At 35.0% G+C, this 20,039-nt stretch overlaps 1 protein-coding gene and 1 pseudogene across 4 annotated transcripts in view; one reads left to right on the top strand and one right to left on the bottom strand.

The window, feature by feature from the left end:
• The window catches only part of FUT8 (fucosyltransferase 8), a 314,456-nt gene that overhangs the window by 111,790 nt on the left and 182,627 nt on the right, over positions 1-20,039 (top strand). For 2 of the 4 annotated variants that reach the window (XM_060004386.1, XM_060004387.1), the window contains exon 2: positions 2,661-2,748. The exons of 1 other annotated variant lie outside the window; for it this stretch is intronic. The gene's annotated coding sequence lies outside the window, so the exon portion shown is untranslated. Of the gene's footprint in view, positions 1-1,603; positions 1,650-2,660; positions 2,749-20,039 lie in introns of all 4 variants that reach the window. One more of the 4 variants, XM_060004385.1, reaches the window with a different exon arrangement.
• Positions 17,770-18,195, bottom strand: LOC132419516 (eukaryotic translation initiation factor 1A, X-chromosomal-like; annotated as a pseudogene).

Raw genomic sequence — 20,039 nt, 5'->3', positions numbered from 1 at the left:
TGGAGTAACACAGAGTCAAAAATTGCAGAAAGCATCAGTCATCCAGAGGGCTGGGGCTCAAAACTTCTGGCTGTTGCTGGTACTTCTGAGAGAGCCAGAGAAAACTTGTGGCTGTCACCAACTGCTGCTGCTGGGGTGGAGGGCCTGTGCTAGGGCAATGCTGAGTAGAAAAAGCAAGTTTCTCCTTTTAGTGTTCTCATTGGCAGTATGAGGAAGCTAGCTGGCAAAAGAGAAAAGTAGTTTCCAGAGTTCTATTTTCAGCGTTACTGAGCTGAGTATTAAAGGGTGGATTTGCTGCTGAGAGACTGTAGCTGAATAACCAGCACATATAGCCTTCTCCTCCTCTCTTGGTCTCTTTCTTAGCTACAGGGATCCTGCATGCTCTTAGTGTCTAGGATTTAGAATGAAAGGAGTCATTATTATTATTTTTAAATTACTTGTCTAGCTAATGTGATTTGGGGGCATGAGACAGGACTACGTGCTCTAAGATAACTGTCACAGCCTTTCTTGGGAACTGAGAGTCCATTACTCGTTCCTTTGACTCTAAAGGGATTTCTGTTTTTCAAGATCCCTTATTCAAAATACAAACATTGTAGGAGTACTGATAAACCAGAGGTTAAAAATTGGTCGCTTGGGCTTCCCTGGTGGCGCAGTGGTTGAGAGTCCGCCTGCCGATGCAGGGGACACGGGTTCGTGCCCCGGTCCGGGAAGATCCCACATGCCGCGGAGCGACTGGGCCCGTGAGCCATGGCCGCTGGGCCTGTGCGTCCGGGGCCTGTGCGTCCGGAGCCTGTGCTCCGCGGCGGGAGAGGCCACAACGGTGAGAGGCCTGCGTACCGCAAAAGAAAAAAAAAAAAAAAATTGGTTGCTTATTGGCCAAACAGTGGCCTACAGTGGAACTAATCTTTGAACAGAAGATTATACCTTCTCTCTCATTCTAATATTCTTCTTCCTGCAGAGCTTCTCAAAGTTTAATATGTATGTGAATTATTTGGGAATCTTGTTAAAATGCAGATTCTGATTCAGTATGTCACTGGTTAGGGCCTGAGATTCTGCATCTCTAAGAAGCGCCCAGTGGAGGCTGAAGCTACTAGTCCCTAGACCAAACTTTCTTCTCTCTTTCCTGCTTTGAGAACAAACCACTGGTCTGGCTTGGATCCATTGTTGGACCTGGTTTTGGGTGGTTGAAAGGAGTGGATCATTAAGGAAGAGTTTCTTGCAAGGCCACTTTCTAGAAATATTTTGAGCAATTTTAGTAGAGGTATTTATAGCCATTTCTTTCCAGGTGGCACTAGAAGGACAGTGCCTCAGAATAGGTTGACTTTCCTTCCATAATTTTGATGCTGCTCCAGACGCAGAGGCATGCCAATCACTTGTAGTTTTCCTGGAACATCTGAGGCTTTTCAGTAATTGTGTATATGTTTAAGGGAAACTAATGGGAGATAGGATAGGAGGACAATTAGAAAATTCATGGCATCAGATAGCTTGTGTTCACTAAAGCCATTATTCTTGATTAAATAGGGCTATCTATGGATTTTAAAAATTTGGTTTGAATTTCATACTAAATGCATTTTTCCGCTTTTGACACTTTGATGTCCTTCAGGTTGTCATCAAAGCAGAGGATCTTCTTTCCTTGAGCCAAATAAATGGTAATCTACCTTAATTGAACTTTGCATACAGCCCAAATTTATGAAGTTATTAATTGCTCTTTACATTTGGATTTTACTTTACCAAGGCATACCTGATCACATGACTAAAAAGTTATTCAGTTGCCATCCTTCAAGATCCTCTGCCTACCTCCCTCATCCCCCCTAACCCCAATTCCTGGATCTTTCCTTTTGTCTTTACAGACCTAGGTTTTTAAGATCCTAGGTTCTTTGTTTCTGTCTTTTTATGAATGTTACTCTTAAATTTTTAAAATTCAGGCTGTAGATAATACAATTCAGGTCACGGAATTGAAATAATTGGCCTCTTTATCGGTTGAGGTGAAAGAGTTAAAATGAAAGTTAAGGATTCAGGGCACCCCTACAGAAATGAGGGGTGAAAAAATGCTCAATTTTAGGATCCTAAACAAAGCATTTTGATTGGCATATAGAGACCCTTGCATGCACACAAACGTCCATATTTGAATATTTATAGAAGATAATCTGTCAAAATTACTGTTATTTTAATTTGCCAAGCTTGGCTGATTGCTGCAGTTGGATGTTAGTTGAATTCTAGATGAGGAACTGTAAATAAGAGCTGGTCTAGAACATGCTTTTTGTCCTTGAAGCTGTTTAAATATTCCTCTCCCCCCCCCTTTTTTTAAAAAAAAAAAAAAAACAAAACAGTGAGGCCTTTTTATATTAGCTGGACTTCAGTGTTTTCCTTTTTAGGGAAAAAGGATTAAAGTAAGGTGATAACAGTAAATACTAAAAAAATTTTTTTAGTTAAGAAAACCATTTACATTTCGTGAACAGGAATTGTTTAAATAGTTTTAACTATTTGTCCAATCTTTGCTTCAAAGATTTCCCTGGAGAGTTCAAACCTAGGGACATATATCTCTTCAAGGCCTGAGGGGCCTTGAGGTTTCGTGTAAGTAAGTTTTATGTTAACAACAAAGAAAATGTATAGTTGTAGATAATTAATGTTACTGCTTTCTTTTGTCTCATTTTAAACAGTTGGTAATTTTAGTGACCCAGATTCAAGCAGTAATATCTTCCATTGGAAATATGTGATTTCGACATCTTATGTTCTAGGGGAAGAAAGGTAAGCCATTTTTCACGCTTAATATTTAAGTAACTTTGTAAATAAATCAGAATTTTCTCTTTTAAAAGGTTAGAAAACCCTTTTCTCTTTAGGTAGTGTTTTCTCACCCAGAAGAAACTGTATTATTTATTTATGTCATATCGTTATTCCTCAAAAGATTCCACTGAGTCTATATTATTTCAGCTCTAGAGATGATACGATGTTTCAAAACAATCATACAGTTTTTTGGAGCAGGACTATGTTCTGTGCTCTGTCTGCTAGGCTATCTTGTCCCTTTTACATAGCCATTCTCAGCTGAATAGTTTATTTTTACATATATAACCACCTGACATGACTAGATAGTCTTAATATTTTTGTTTTTGCTTTTGATGTTTTCATTTATCTCTTGTAAACTGCCGTAATTGGATCCATTTTGTTGGCTATTACTTTAGCTAGAAACTATGTCAAGTACTAAGTCTCAGTTTTACTTAGACATTGACTTCGTTTTGGGGTTTCAGGAATGTGGGGTCTCAGGAATATATTTTATATTCAGCAAATTAAAAGTGAAACTTTTAGAGCACTCTTTTCCATTTTTCACAAGCATCCATCTTCATTCTCATTTGACAATCCTTTTTTGGGTAGATTTTCTTTTTTCTAGGAGTGTTTATATAATCTTTCACTTGTTACTGTGTGGTCTCTTTTCCCAGTTCTTTTTGTGGCTATCCCTATTACCATTCTCCGTATATCTCACTCTAATTCCTCATGATCCTCCTAGGAAAATTATATGTGCAACTCTGTAGTTATCCTCTGAATGAAGGATAATCACATTATTAATAATTCCTTAAGATGTTATGCTCACTCCTAATTTTGTAATTAATAATAACATTATTAATAATTATTAATATAAATAACATTATTAATTCCTTAAGATGTAACGCTTGCTCCTAATTTTGTAATGGTTCACCATCTGTTCACTGTGCAAAGGGCTCAGAAATGTCTGTTGTATCTAATGCACCACAGATGTGGAAATAATAATAAAATTTACATTTATGTAAAGCGAAGATACTGCTAATATGTTCCCTTGGGTTTGGCCATTCTGATATTCTTGCTGTGTTTGGAGGCTTATTAAGTATGTTAAAACTCAAGTTGAATACAATTTAAGTCGGAGATATAAAAAGTAATGAGCTGTTTTACAGTGTGATTTGGAAAAAAAAATTAGTTGTATTTCTTGCTTATAAGAACAGCAGATAGCACAGTTGACTAAGATTTTCTAAGTAAAGTAATTTTGATAAAGGTTAATTTCATGGCAATAGAAAATGTTGGGAATTGGCATCCAAATGTCAAATTTCACCTACAAATCTTAGCTTTCTACTGATTTTTCTTTTCCCACAGAGGAAGAATCTTAAAACTTAAATTTATGTAGAAGACATTATAATGCTACTTTAGGAATAAGAAACAGGCTTATTTTTCTGCAATTGAACAGTAGGGATAACCAGTGCATTGCAATACTTATTGATAGATTTTTTTAAAAGCTCTTATGGAAATTTAGTCAAGTGTTTATTTAGGAAATATTTTAGTGTTTAATAATGATGCGGGATCTAAACGATAACCTACGATATTCATCTATGTGTTTTCATTGTTTCAGAAAGAAATGATGAAGTGTATTGTTTAATAATTTGCATTTTGGTATTATTTATAGGGTAAACACTATGAATAATCATATTTTAGGTAATTCATGTGCCATTGAGACAAATTTAGATTTCCATTTGTTTCTTCTCTCCCTAATATCATAAGAGTGCTATATATCACTCTATCAGTTAGTTAAAAGGTAAAAATTGAAAATGGATTTTGTTTTGTTTTGTTTCTGATCTGACATGTAAGGAGCTTAGAAGTCATCACTCCATCCTAACCACAAGTAAAAAACTGAACAAACTGAAAAATCAACAACTCTTTTTAGATCCATCAGAGAAGTGAGGTCACAGGGCAAACCTCTGCTCTCAAATTAGAGAGACAGACAGGCAAATATAGAGAATGACAACTTACCCTAGCAAAAACCTCCAAGGGCACCACTAGTGGGTAGGAAAATCTAAAGTGTGATTAACAAATTGGGGAGACTCCATGTGGACAAGCCTGAGGTAAAAACTCCAGGGGGACCCAGTCATAGAGAGCCCCCCACACTTTCATGAGTTTGCTTCTAGGAGCTCTACCAGGTCCTCACAGTGAATATCTGAGAAGAAGCGCCTGGTGCTTCCTGCAGGGGGAGGGAAGAGTAACCATTTTGAAATATGCCAAGGCATCATGTTTTTCTTAACAAGATCTGCTATCAAGAGAAAGTATTTTACCAGGGCCTAATCTATTAAGGTGTTATCAGAGACTAACTGACCTGGAGGAAGGGAAATACCCAACTGTAGCCTTCCACATGGTGGGGAGAGAAATATCCCATTCCAGTCCCCTGTAGCCATCCTGTTCCACCTTGGAGGGAAGCATAGGACTGAAAAGAACTTGTGAAGTTCACGGCTCGGTGGGCGCAGGCCTAACCATAGCACTGTAGAATGCTTCTACTCCCCTCCACGCCTTAACCACATTAGTAAATTCCTATTCGTTACAGTTCCTTTTACCCAGTGCATCGTGTCTGACTTCCAACAAAAAAATTACAAGGCATACTATACTAAAAAGCAAAAACCACAGTTTAAAGAGAGCAAGCATCAGGATCAGACTCAGGTGTGTCAGGAATATTGGAATTATGAGACCAGGAATTTAGAACAACTATGATTAATATGCCAAGAGCACTAATGGAAAAAGTAGACAACCAAGAACAGATGAATAATATAAGTAGAGAGATAGAAAATCTAATAAAGGATAAAAAAGAAGTGCTTGAGATAAAAAGCTATAACAGAAATGAAGGATGGCTTTGATGGGTTCATTATTAGACTGGGCGTGGCTGAGGAAAGAATTTCTCCGAGCTTAAGGATATGTCAGTAGAAACTTCTAAAACTGAAGAGCAAAGAGAAAAAAGACTGGATAAAAGAAAAAACATCCAAGGACTGTAGGACAACTACAAAAGGTACAACATATGCATAATGAAAATACCAGAAGGAGAAAAAGAAACAAGAATAATGACAGAGAATTTCCCCAAATTAATGTCAGACTCCAAACCACAGATCTAGGAGGTTCAGAGAATGCCAGGCAAGATAAGTGCCCAAAAAGCTTTATCTAGGGATATCATATTCAAATTGCAGAAAATCAAAGATACAGAAAATAATCTTGAAAGAAACCAAAGGAGAAAGAATTACCTTAGGTACAGAGATCTTCTCTTCAGAAACTATGAAAACAGGAAGAGAGTGGGGTGAATATTTAAAGTGTTGAGAGGAAAACTCAACAATCTAGAATTCTGTATCCTGTAAAATTATCCTTCAAAAGTGAAGGAGAGTAAAGACTTTTTCAGGCAAACAAAAATTGAGAGAATTTGTTGCTTGTGGACCTGCTTTGCAAGATATGTTAAACAAAGTTCTTCAGAGAAGGGAAATTATATAGGCCAGAAACTTGTATCTACCTTAAAAAAGAAGAAGAAGATTAGAGAAAGCATAAGTGAAGCTTGAATAAAAACTTTTATTTTTCTTAATAGATCTAACAGATAACATAATTTGTTTGAAATAATAGTAGCAACAATGTATTCAGTGATTATAGCTCATATATAAGTGAAATGAATGATGACAGTGATACAAGGGTTGGGAGGTAGAAATTAGGAATATTCTTTTATAAAGTACTTGGACTACATATGAAGTGGTATAGTGTTATTTGAAAGTGGACTTGGATTATTTGGAAATGTATAATGCAAACTCTAGGGCAACCATTAAAAAAAAGTTTAAAAAAATGTAATTGACATACTAAGAAAAGAGACACAGTGGAATCATAAAATGCTCAATTAAAACCACAAAAGACAGAAAAAGAGTGGAAGACAGAAACAGGAACAAAGAACAAAAGCAATGAGTAGAAAGCAGTAACAAATATGGTAGATATTAACCCAAGTATATCAATAGTTGCTTTAAATAGCAGTGGTTTAAATACACTAAAAGACAGACTGTCAGATTGGATCAAAAGTCAAGACCCAACTATATGTTGTGTACAGAAACTCTCTTTAAATATGAAGACACATATAGATTAAAATTAAAGGGATGGAGAAAGATATACCATGCTAACGCTAATCAAAAGGAAGCTGATGTAACTATATTAGTTTCAGACAGAGCAGACTGCAGAGCAAGGAAGATTTTCAAGGATAAATAGGAGCATTATATAATGATAATTCTTTAAGAAGACTTAACAATCCTTAATGTATATGCACCTAACAGGTCGTCAAAATATGTGATGCAAAAACCGACAGAATTGCAAAAAGAAGTAGATCGTTCCACAATTGTAGTAGGTGATACCTCAACTCTCCTCTGTCAGAAATGGACAGATGTAGCAGAAAATCAGTAAGGATATATCTGAACTCAGCAGCAGCATCAATCAACTGGATATGATTGACATCTGTAATCCAGCAACAACAGGGAATATGAGAGTTCTTTTTAGTTTTAAATTTTTTTTAGTAGGAGTCACATCATAAATATGTGATCAGAAAGAAAAAAGATGAGGAACTCATTTTAAAAAATACAACAAACTGTCACCTACCTCACCTCTACCTCTTACATATTTTAGAGTAAGAATTTTAAAACTTTGATTTTTTAAAATACTTAAACATTTTTCTTACCTCAAGCTTGGTATAATGAATGAAAGAGTTATGGGGGTTACTTTTACAAATGAAACCTACCTGGCACTTTTTCATTTACTGGTATTAGGAAGGAATACCTCCTACAACTCTTTGGTTCCATGTAGCAAAATTTGAAAACTGTGAAATATGTATGAATCCTCCATGCCCTAGCCAGTATTTGATAACTATTGACCTCTGCTCCTGAATAATAGACCTCTAGGTATCCATATTCTTTTGAGTGATCTAGAGCAATTGGTCCCCAAACTTTTTGGCACCAGGGACTGGTTTCATGAAAGACAGTTTTTCCACTGACAGACTGGTACCAGTACGTGGCCCAGGGGTTGGGGACCCCTGATCTAGAGGAAGAGCAGAAGCAGATGAGAAAGGACAGGGGAGAATTTGTAAAGGGAGAGAATATTCATTGTTATCATTTGTCTGTCTGGCAGACTTATGATAGCAACACTACAGGGATTAATAACATAGACAGGATTTAGAAATCTTGTTAAAATGGATTCAGTGAAATTGTTCCCCTCTCTGTAGAATTAAAAACCAAACCAAATCAAACCAAACCAAACACAAAAATAAAATACATCAAATGAACTTTCCTCCTTGGATCACAAGTAGTGGTTTGAGGACAGAATCTATCAATGTGTAATCTCATGGTTTCTGTCCTGTCTTAGCTGCTGACTAGCTGTACAAACCTTGATGAAGTCAAATCATTTCTTACCTCAGTTTCCTCATCTTCAAAATGAAGATAGTGCCTACCTTACAGAGCACTGGTAAGAACTAATTGAGAAAATGCATGCAAGGTGCCCGGCTCATATTTGGCATGCACCGGTGTTACTTCTCCTCCTAGTTCCTTTCAGCATCAGTAGTAATGTCTGGATTCCAGTCCTTGAATTCACTAGTTACTCGTCATGAGACCATTGTAAAATCAAATTATTTTGTCTCTCCAAGTCTAATTTTCCTTTGACATAAAATCATTAATACTCATGTTGTAAAGTTGTGGTTGTAATTCATTTCCTCATATAGTCTAGGAGGTTTTGGTTGAATCTAAATCTGAATGTTAAGTTGCTAAAAAACTGATATAAATATGTGAGTTTTACTGGTTAGATCTTTTGGACACCAAATCCAGAATATTTTTAAGGAATATATAGTAGGAGGAATGTAATAAGGAAAAGTAAATCTCTAGGTTTTTTTTTTTTTTTTTTTTAATGGGAGGACTCTCTACACTCGCTTACTTAATTTTTGCTTAATACAATTCATTGGGAAAGTATTGAAGGATTTATTTTCAATACTTGAATTTATTTTCAAGTATTGAAAGATTCAAATATTGAATCAAGTATTGAAAGATTCAAAGTATTCAAGATTGAAGAATTTATTTTCGCTTGAAATACTGGGTTGACCAAAAGGTTCATTCAGTTTTTTCCATAGGATGGCTCTAGTAGTGCTTAGTTGTATTTAACTTTATTCAAAATAATTTTGTTAGACTGTATATGACAGCTGTCATAGCAATGTGCATTTAAAAAAAGACTTATCAAAATTGGTGAATTTTTGTGTAGCCATTTTCGTATTGAAAATGGAAGAAAAACAACATTTTTGGCATATTATGCTCTATTATTTCAAGAAAGGTAAAAACACAACTGAAACGCAATAAATAGATTTGTGCAGTGTATGGAGAAGGTGCTGTGACTGATCGAACATGTCAAAAGTGGTTTGTGATGTTTTGTGCTGGAGATTTCTCTCTGGACGGTGCTCCATGGTCGAGTAGACCAGTTGAAGTTGATAGCGATCAAATCGAGACATTAACTGAGATCAATCAACATTATACCATGCAGGAGATAGCCAACATATGCAAAATATCCAAATAAGCACTGAAAATCATTTGCACCAACTTAGTTATGTGAATCGCTTTGATGTTTGGGTTCCACATAAGTTAAGCGAAGAAAACCTTCTTGACTATTTCTGCATGTGATTCTCTACTGAAACGTAATGAAAATGTTCTGTTTTTAAACAAATTGTGATGGCCGATGAAAGTGGATACTGTGCAATAATGTGGAATGGAAGAGATCGTGGGGCAAGCGAAATGAAACACCACCAACCACACCAAAGGCCGGTCTTCATCCAAAGAAGGTGATACTGTGTATATGGTGGGATTGGAAGGGAGTTCTCTATTATGAGCTTCTTGCGGAAAGGCAAACGTTTAATTCCAACAAGTACTGCTCCCAATTAGACCAACTGAAAGCAGCACTCTACGAAAAGCGTCCAGAATTAGTCAACAGAAAACATATAATATTCCATCAGGATAATGCAAGACCGCATGTTTCTTTGATATCCAGGCAAAAGCTGTTAGTGCTTGGCTGGAAAGTTCTGATTCATCCATCCACCGTATTCACCAGACATTGCACCTTCGGATTGCGATTTATTTCGGTCTTTACAAAGTTCTCTTAATGGAAAAAGTTTCAATTCCCTGGAAGACTGTAAAAGGCACCTGGAACAGTTCTTTGCTCAAAATGATAAAAAGATTTGGGAAGATGGAATTATGAAGTTGCCTGAAAAATGGCAGAAGGCAGTGGAACAAAAGGGTGAATATGTTGGTCAATGAAGTTCTTGGTGAAAATGAAAACATATCTTTTATTTTTACTTAAAAACCAAAGGCACCTTATGGCCAACCCAATAGCTACTTCTAGAAAGAATATGCATAGGGCAGTATGTTAGGGAGTCCAAACACTTGAATGTACCTATTTCTTTGCTTTTGTTCTTTTTATCTTAGGTGACTTTATTTTAAAAGGAGACTTCAGTGTACAGTAATGGTTTTATGGGCAGACCTTGGAAAATTATTCAGTACTGAAAATTTTCTGGTTTGATAATTATCAGAGAAAGAATAATAAACCAGTATTAAAATTTAATACTAAATTTTAGTTAGTAAATTAAGGTCAAGACTCATAAATGAATCATGTTAAATGAGTTATGAATTAGATCAGTATTATTGGTGAACTTAGCTATGTGTTAAATCAATATAATTTCTTTGACATAATCACGGAATAGGAATTGATGTATATGTGGTATATTGTATTGAAGGGTTGTAGATTGACGAACTGGGAAGTTTGTATTTTAACGATGTTATAATTCCATGAATTTCAGTTAGGTTTATTTGAATATGAATCACTTTTATAAAAACCAGCAGCAAAATATTATTGCTTTTATATTTTGTAGCAGTTGAGTCAGCTTTTGTATGTAATCAGATGAATGTAAATGTAAACTTTAACTTATTTTCTTACACATTTCCCAAAATTTAGGAAATAATTAGCATACAAAGTGTTAATTACTTTTAAGAATTCCCAGTTTATCATTTTATTTGACATTATGTAGCTCCTTATTAGATGCTTATTAACAACCCTGAAAATGTTGCACAAAGTATAGTCTTTGCATGCATAGTCTTTACCTGCAAAAAAAAGAATAGAAGAAAATACAATAAAAACTGAATTGCAAAAACATTGAGCGAAGACAAGCTTCTGCTGAGAAGATGGATATGAATGTATGTGTGAATGTTAGGGACATATGGATATGTTGATTATGGCCACATTTAGTATTTTTGTTGTAAAGCAGAGGATTTACAGAGTTAGATTAAATGCATTATGGGTATGGCTGAGATCAAAATAACTTTATTTTCTTCAAGGATTTTTTTGTTTTTGTTTTTTTTTGTGGGGGGGGGGGTATTGTGTTTGTTTTTAAAAAAGCCAGATACTTAAGTATAAAACTGGGTAATAATTTAAACTACATTTTTCTTAATAATTTAATGTTAAGAACAGTTAGAATTCTGTGATTGCAAGGTATTATTTGGACAAGTCATTCATAAAGTAATATGATTTATATATTTTTCTCCTTTTTTATTATGGTAAAAAATATATAACAAAATTTACCATTTAACCATTTAAAGTGTATAATTCAGTAGTGTTAAGTATATTCACATTGTTGTGCAAACATCACCACTATCCATCTCTAGAACTTTTCCATCATTCTGAATAAAACTCTGTACCTATTAAATATTAACTTCCTATTCTTCCTGACCCCCAGCCCCTGTAACATGGGGTTGCTATCCAAAATATATAAATAGCTCATACAGCTCAACATCAAAAATACAAACAACCCTATAAAAAATGGGCAGATGATCTGAATAGATATTTTTCCAAAGAAGACATATAGATGGCTAACAGACACATGAAAAGATGCCCAACATTGTTAATTATCAGAGAAATGCAAATCAAAACTTCAATGAAATATCACCTCAAACCTGTCAGAATGGCTATCATCAAAAAGAATACAAATAAATATTGGTGAGGATGTGGAGAAAAGAGAAGTCTCATACATTGTTGGTGGGAATTATAAATTGGTGCAGCCACTGTGGAAAAGAGTACGGAGGTTTCTCAAAAAACTAAAAATAGAATTACCATATGACCCAGCAATTCTACTCCTAGGTACATATCCAAAAAAAACGAAAACACTAATTCGAAAAGATACATGTTCATAGCAGCATAATTTACAATTGCTAAGATATGGAAGCAGCCTTAGTGTTCATCAACAGAAGAATGGATAAAGAAGATACAGAATGCGTGTGCACGTACGCGCGCGCGCGCACACACACACACACACACAGACACACACACAATGGAATGCTACTCAGCCATAAAAAAGAATGAAATTTTGTCATTTGCAGCAACATGGATGGAGTTGGAGGATATTATGGTAAGTGAAATAAATCAGAGAAAGACAAATACTAAATGTTGTCACTTATATGTGGAATCTAAAAAATAAACGAGTGAATATAACAAAAAGAAACAGACTCCCAGATATAGAGAACAAACTAGTGGTTACTAGTGGGAGAGGGACGGTGGAGGGGAGGGACAATATAGGGTCTAGGGGATTAAGAGGTACAAACTACTATGTATAAAATAAGCTATAAGGATGTATTGAACAACACAGGGAATATAGCTGATATTTTATAATAATTATAAGTGGAGTATAATCTTTAAAAATTGTGAATCACTATGTTATACATGTATATTATATAACATAATCACTATGTTATACATAGTGTATATGTATAACATATACACTATGTTATATAGTATTGTACATCAACTAAACCTCAGTAAAAAAAAGTCAAAATAATGAAAAGAAAAAAAAAACTTTACTCCGCATTCTCCCTGACCCCCAGGCCCTTTAATCACTATTCTGTCTCTGATTTTGACTACTCTAGGTTCCTTATGTGAGTTGAATCATACAACATTTGTCCTTTTGTGATTGACTTCTTTCACTTAGCATAGTGTCTTCAAGGTTCATCCATGTTGTATCATGTATCAGAATTTCATTCTTTTTAAGATTAATATTCTGTTTTATGCATGTACCACATTTTGTTTATCCATTTATCTGTCAATGGACATTTGGGCTGTTCCTACCTTTTGGCAGTTGTGAATAATGTTGCTATGAACATTGGTGTGCAAATGTCTGTTCAACTGTGGTCATGTATTTTTATATATTTTTTAACATTTAAGGATATTTGAGGTAATGAAATTCTCTTTGAATGGCCTACATGAATATCTGTATTTTCACTGATATCAGTGAATATTCATTGAATACCTGTTGTGTATTCTAAGGGATATAAAGAGAATATTTATTGAATACTTACTGTGTATTGGGGATATAAAGAGTAATAAAACCATGATACTATTTCTGAAGAACTTACAATCTAATGAGAATAATAAGGTGTGTTTATGAAAACACAACAAACTGGTAGCATATACTTTTTGAAGCTGAAGAGATGTTCACAATCTGATCCAAACCAGCATCCTCTCACGCTAAGATTTTTGCATGTCATCCTAACCAGTTAAGAGGCAAAATACATGGCCATAATCGACAAGCATGTTCCATTCAAGCATGTGTATTTAACACATGCATTTAACATTCAAGCATGAATTTTGGAGTGATCATACTAAAATGGAAGTTGGATCATGACACTCTCCAAAACAGTCTTTTCCAATAACAACATCCTTTGAATGACTTATATCTTTTTGTCCAAACTCCTTCCTTAACTCTGACTTAATCTCCTATCTCCACCTCTACCTTGAGTTGGATAAATTTTTGTTGTGGATATATTTCTTATGCATGTAAAAAGGCTTAAGTGAGTAAAATGCAGAAGGATGAACTCTATATGTGTCTCAAGGTTCTTTCCAGGCTTATGATTCTAATTTAATCCCTATAGTACCTGGATTTCCAGATGATAGAAAACAGAATTAGTATGTCTAGAGGTTTCTCAACAGATCTATTTCATAATAATTTAAAAGACCAAAATTTGATTGGAATAAAAACATTTTGGTGTGTTTTGATGTTTCAGTGGTATTTTTCCCTCTCTCAGAGTATTTTTTCTGGAAAAGCAAAATTAATCTTTTGTGAATTCAGTCATAATTTTTCAGTTTAGTTGGATTTTTAAGGTTTTTCTGGGTGCACCAGCTGGACCTTTTGGATACTGCTCTTTTTCCACTGAAATGTTAGCAAGACCAAAGGAAGACCTACAACCAGCTGTTAGATTCACGTTTCCTTTGGATGATGTTTTGAAGTTCAAAAAAGGAACTTTGAGAATTTTAAACACAGCTGAGCAGAGTTTCCAAGAGGTAACATTGTAACACTACTTTTTTTCCTCCATATTTATTTTCTTGACTCCAGTAGAGATCCTGAATGCTGAGTGGTGAAGACGTTTATAGGCTTATTGCTTTGTAGGGCAAAAAAAAATGAAAGAAATAATTTCAAAGTTAAAACTTAAAAAAAAGGAGATAATTGTAGAAGTGAGGAAGGATGAATGAACAAGGATGATCATCCATTCATTCAGCGCATATATGAAAGTCTACTGTGTACCAGACACTCCACTAAACACTGGAAACAAAGCAATGAATAAAATAGAATCAGTACCTACACTCATGGAACTTAGATTGCCTGGAACAGTGAGTAGAACGTAATAGGCTCTTAAAAATAATTTGAATAGGGCTTCCCTGGTGGCGCAGTGGTTGAGTCCACCTGCCAATGCAGGGGACACGGGTTCGTGCCCCGGTCCGGGAAGATCCCACATGCCGTGGAGCGGCTGGGCCCGTGAGCCATGGCCGCTGAGCCTGCACGTCCGGAGCCTGTGCTCCGCAACAGGAGAGGCCACAACAGTGAGAGGCCCACATACTGCAAAAAAGAAAGAAAAAAAATTAAGCAAAATAGGCTGTAGAATAGGATGTATGAACGATTCCTTTAATCTAAGATTATTTACATTTGTGTAAAATATCTTGAGAGATGGTGGAGAAATGGTAATAAGGAATTATGTTTTCTAGGAGGTGAGTTTCCTGTGATCTTTCCTTTATCTTTTATGTATTTCTGTCTTTTGTTTTGCAGTGACTATTTAAAAATAAGCTAATTTTAAATGTTTGGGGTAAATTGATTTAAAAAAATTTTTTTTAAACTTAATATCTGTATCAGTAAACATAGTTACTGGTTGATGGTCCATTGTCCTGTAAATGTAAAAAATCTCTAAGGAATTCTGCATTTTGTTTCTGGAAGAATATAATTAACCAGAAGGAAATGATTACATTTAACATTTACTGTTAACACTCAGAAGGTATAGTTTTAAAATGAACAATGATGTTTCTTTAATGTATGTAATGGTTGAAAAATATTTAGTAGTAATTTTAATTTTGTTTTGTAGATACTTTGAGGAATGTCTACATAATTAGATGGTGGAGAGCTGAGAAAATTCTTAGGTTTTTTATGTATATGAAAACTTAGTTTGGATGTAGTTATTAATAGATATTATATTGAACTGCATTTTATATCTGAAGATTTGTTTTTGCCCTCTCCTTTGATTAGTATGACTTCTAAGTTTCTTAATTAGGGGAGAGAACATATGGATTTTGGGAGTCCTGATTACATCTGGTCAATATTCTTAGATTTTCAAAGTATAGTCATGCAGGTCATATTGTTACTTCATGACTGTTTTCTTAATTTCTTCCAATAACTTGTGTTTGTATCAGGAGAAATTAATGGACTCGTGAAAAATGTTCCATTTTACGCATAGATTGTTTGTAACAAACTCATTTTATTAAAAATGCTGTAGCAACTTTACTTATTTTTAATCCTTTAGAGGGTCATGTTGACTCTAGTTATTGGAGTTCCAAATGATATGTGATTGAATATGAAAACTTGTCTCAGGGTCTGTTTATCTTTTTTAAATTATATTGTTAAATACTTGTTTAAATGATCATGTTAACCTTTAAAGGTTAACATTTGTTTTAACATTATTTAGGTATAAATGAAAGTATTATTCCTCTTCAAAATAAGAGTTTTTGTCAGGCCACAAAGTCCCTTGGACTGTGGTATGCTAAATTTGAAACAATTTTTTTCCCTAGATATTTAGCTATGTGCCATAGAAGGTGATTTTTTAGATAGTTTCTCTCTTTCTCTTTTATTTTTATTTTTTTTCTTTTTATTTCTGAAAAGTAAGATGCCTATTCCAGTTCAGTGAATGTGGTAATATCAAATCCAGGTAGAATGGTACATTTCATCTTGTCTTCATTTTTTAAGGTGAGCTAGTTTATAAAATCGAGAATAAATCATTTTGTTAGGTGTTGGCTCCCTTCTAGTATAAAAATATTAATCTTTTTAGCAGTAAGTCATTCTATTGTAAATACTTTAAAATGTTTAAAAGGAATTTATAAAAAAAGGAATTATAGAAAAACTTAAACGATGCCTAAATTAATACCATATACATGAATGATAGTTAGAATTTATAATTGGTATTTTGTTATAAAAGACATGTATTTGGATAAAAACATTGTGTACGTTAGTCTAAATGAAATGAATACCTTCTCATGATACTCATACTTTCCTTTATTGTACTCATTTATTTATTATTCAGCAATATTTATTAAGTGTCTGCTATATTATAGGCACTGTTCTAGATTCTGAGTGATACCAGTCAACAAAATAGAAATTATTGATCTCATGGAGCTTATACACTTGTAGAGAGAAAGAAACTAAACAAATATGTATGTCAGATGGTGATAAATGTTCTAGAGAAAGGTGACTACATCAAGGAAGGTAATAGGGAATGTCAGAGTGGGGAGTGTACCATTTTTATATAGAATGGTCAGGGAAGGTTTCACTGAGAGGGTGACACTGAATTTGATGAGGGAAGGACTATGGTGGATATTTGGGCAAGTGTGTTTCAGACAAGAAGTTCAAAAGCCCTGTGTTGGGTACAGGCTCAGCATATTTAGAAACCTAAGAAATTAATTGTGTAATTATTTCTTTCACTTTTTTCTTTCCCAGTAGATTCTAAGGTCCACTAAAACAGTGGGGAAAGACCGTCTCTGTCTTGCTCATCATTGTATCCTTGGTACTCAGTATAGTGCCAAACACATGGTAGGCAGTGGGCCAGTGAATAACTATGGTTGAATTCATGAATGATGAGGGGAAATTTTGGAGGAATCTTTATTTTTTTTAAATTAAGTTCATACTACTAAGATATTTAGAGCTTCAAAGGTCTTCTTAGGTGGAAAACAAGAGAGCTCTTGAGGAAGAATGATTCTTCTAAAGGTCACTGTTCATTATGGTAGCATTCTTGTGATGGCAATGATTTTTCTCTCTTATTCTAGCTATTGATAGGGTATCCTTTGTTTAGATGGATGGTCTAGACATGGGAAGATACTTGCTGTGGAAGACCTCCTTGCAGTAGAATCTGGACTCAAATAACTGGGTTGAAATTCCTGTTTGATGCTTGCTCGCTGTGTGACCCTCCCCCTTTATTTCCTTTTAATTGCCCTGGTTTTCTTATCTGTAAGACAGATGCTGTTATTTCAATTACAGTATTCTCTTAAACATTTTCTCTTGCATATTGGGATTTTCTCATTAATCTTCTAATATACCACTCATGTAGACTATTCTTTTTTTTTTTTTTTTTAAGGAAATTACATTTAAGAAAATAGGACTTTGGAATCAGACATTCTTGGGTTCTATAAAAGTTCACTTCTTAAAGTTATCTGTTAACATGTGTCAGAGTTTTATCTAACTAATGAGAAAACAATCAGGAAGACCAAAGAACTGCTACTAAGAGTATTTGAGCATCAGGAGTTCATGTATTCATTTAGGAAAGGGATGCCAATATAAAATTGCAAAGCTACATAGAAGTCTCATTAACTTTCTGAAGGAAAAGGAAGCCATTATCATCTTGGAAACTTGTAATGTAAAACAGTGAGTTCAATTTATATATCATCATGGTCTTTATCATCATCTCCAGTATCAGCAAACTGGATTGTTTCATCATCTCCAGCACCAAATATATCTTTTTCATTGATTTTAGCATGTTTTGGAAGCTTGCCATATACCTTCAGACTTATAGCTTTATCTGCATTGTATTTTGAAATTACATCAGCTTTGTTATCCTGATAGGCAGACCAACCAATAAGATATCTGAGGTATTTATTTAAACCATTTTCCTCATTTTTCCTTTGATATGGCATAGCCTCTTTACACATCAAAGCACATTGCTTCTACTCATTCATCTCCCAACGTTCTGATTACCTGAGCATACGCTTATTCATACGCTTTACACACCAACCGTTTTTGGATTCATTTTCTTTCTTACCCTTGTACCTGTTTTTACCTTCTTTACCCTTATTCTTGGGCATGGCAATGCTTCCCAGCATCTCAAATTCCTTTCCTGTGGTGGCAGTGGCAGCTGCTCCTTTGAGTGGCACACAGGACAAAGTAGCACGTGGTAATATGGAACCACGTGTGTGGAAGAGTTTTGAGACTGAGCTTTTCTAAGACATACTTAGCAGCATCAAAATTCTTTTCTTGCCTCTTCCCTTTCTGTGTATGTTAATATTCTTAAGGTTTTCTGGGGACAGGTAAAGAGTAATCTTCACTCTTATGCTTTCTTAGCCTTATTACTAAGGTGGACCTCTCTGCTTGTGTCTTTACTGAATGTCCCAAGGATTCATTGAGGACTTTTTATCTTGTTTGTGAGAACATGGATGATTCCTGGCCCTGTGTAAGCTGGGAATTATTCACCTTTTATTATCTGGCAATTATTCTTTCCCAGAAGTTGTTTTTGCTCAACCTTAATTTGCATATGCAAATCGGTATTCAGGTAAAATTTAGTGGAAATTCCCCTCCGCCCCCCCTTAAAAAAACTGGTCTTTTCATTGTTCTCTGACTTCAGGACTTCCCGCCCCCACCCCCGCCAAATAATTGCTGCTTTGGCCTTTCTGTGCTCTGACCTCACCTGTCTTTTCTTTTTTTTTCTGTTTTTTTGGAATTTGGGGGTCATGGCTGAGACTGGCATCATAAATATGAGATTCATTAGTATATGATGGTATTGAAAGCTGTGAGAGTGAATTCAACTTAGAGATGAGTCTACGTAGAAAACACTCCAGAGTTCAGAGGTCAGGGAGTTGAAGGGAAATAAGCAAAGGTGATGAGAATGGGGAATAAGGTGGAGGAAAACTGGGAGAGAGTGGGCCATAGATGCCAATTAAAAAAAAAAGAGGGTAGATATGAAGGAGGAAGATATAAATCAGTTCAAATATTTCAGGTAATTAAGATGAGGACTGCAAATTTTTTTTTGGAATTTTATTTTTTATACAGCAGGTTCTTATTAGTTATTTATTTTATACATATTAGTGTCTATATGTCAATCCCAATCTCCCAGTTCATCTCACCACCACCACCACCACCCCCTCCCGCTTTCCCCCATTGGGGTCCATGTTTGTTCTCTACATCTGTGTCTCTATTTCTGTCTTGCAGACTGGTTCACCTGTACCATTTTTCTAGATTCCACATATATGCGTTAACATACGATATTTGTTTTTCTCTTTCTGACTTACTTCACTCTGAAAGACAGTCTCTAGATCCGTCCACATCTCTACAAATGACCGAAATTTGTTCCTTTTTATGGCTGAGTAATATTCCATTGTATATATGTGCCACATCTTCTTCATCCAGTCATCTGTTGGTGGGTATTTAGGTTGATTCCACGACCTGGCTATTGTAAATAGTGCTGCAGTGAATATTGGGTTGCATGTGTCCTTTTGAATTATGGTTTTCTCAGGGTATATGCCCAGTAGTAGGATTGTGGGGTCACATGGTAATTCTATTTTTAGTTTATTAAGGAACGTCTGTACTGTTCTTCATAGTGGCTGTATCAATTTACATTCCCACCAACAATGCAAGAGGATTCCCTTTTCTCCACACCCTCTCCAGCATTTATTGTTTGCAGATTTTCTGATGATGCCCATTCTAACCGGTGTGAGGTGATACCTCATTGTAGTTTTGGTTTGCATTTCTCTAATAATTAGTGATGTTGAACAGTTTTTCATGTGCTTCTTGGCCATCTGTATGTCTTCTTTGGGGAAATGTCTATTTAGGTCTTCTGCCCATTTTTTGATTGGGTTGTTTGTTTTTTTAATATTGAGCTTTATAAGCTGTTTGTATATTTTGGAGACTAGTCCTTAGTCCATTGATTTGTTTA

Source organism: Delphinus delphis, chromosome 2 (genome assembly GCF_949987515.2).
Source record: "Delphinus delphis chromosome 2, mDelDel1.2, whole genome shotgun sequence".
Lineage (NCBI taxonomy): Eukaryota > Metazoa > Chordata > Mammalia > Artiodactyla > Delphinidae > Delphinus > Delphinus delphis.
This window is presented reverse-complemented; position numbering and strand designations above follow the sequence as displayed.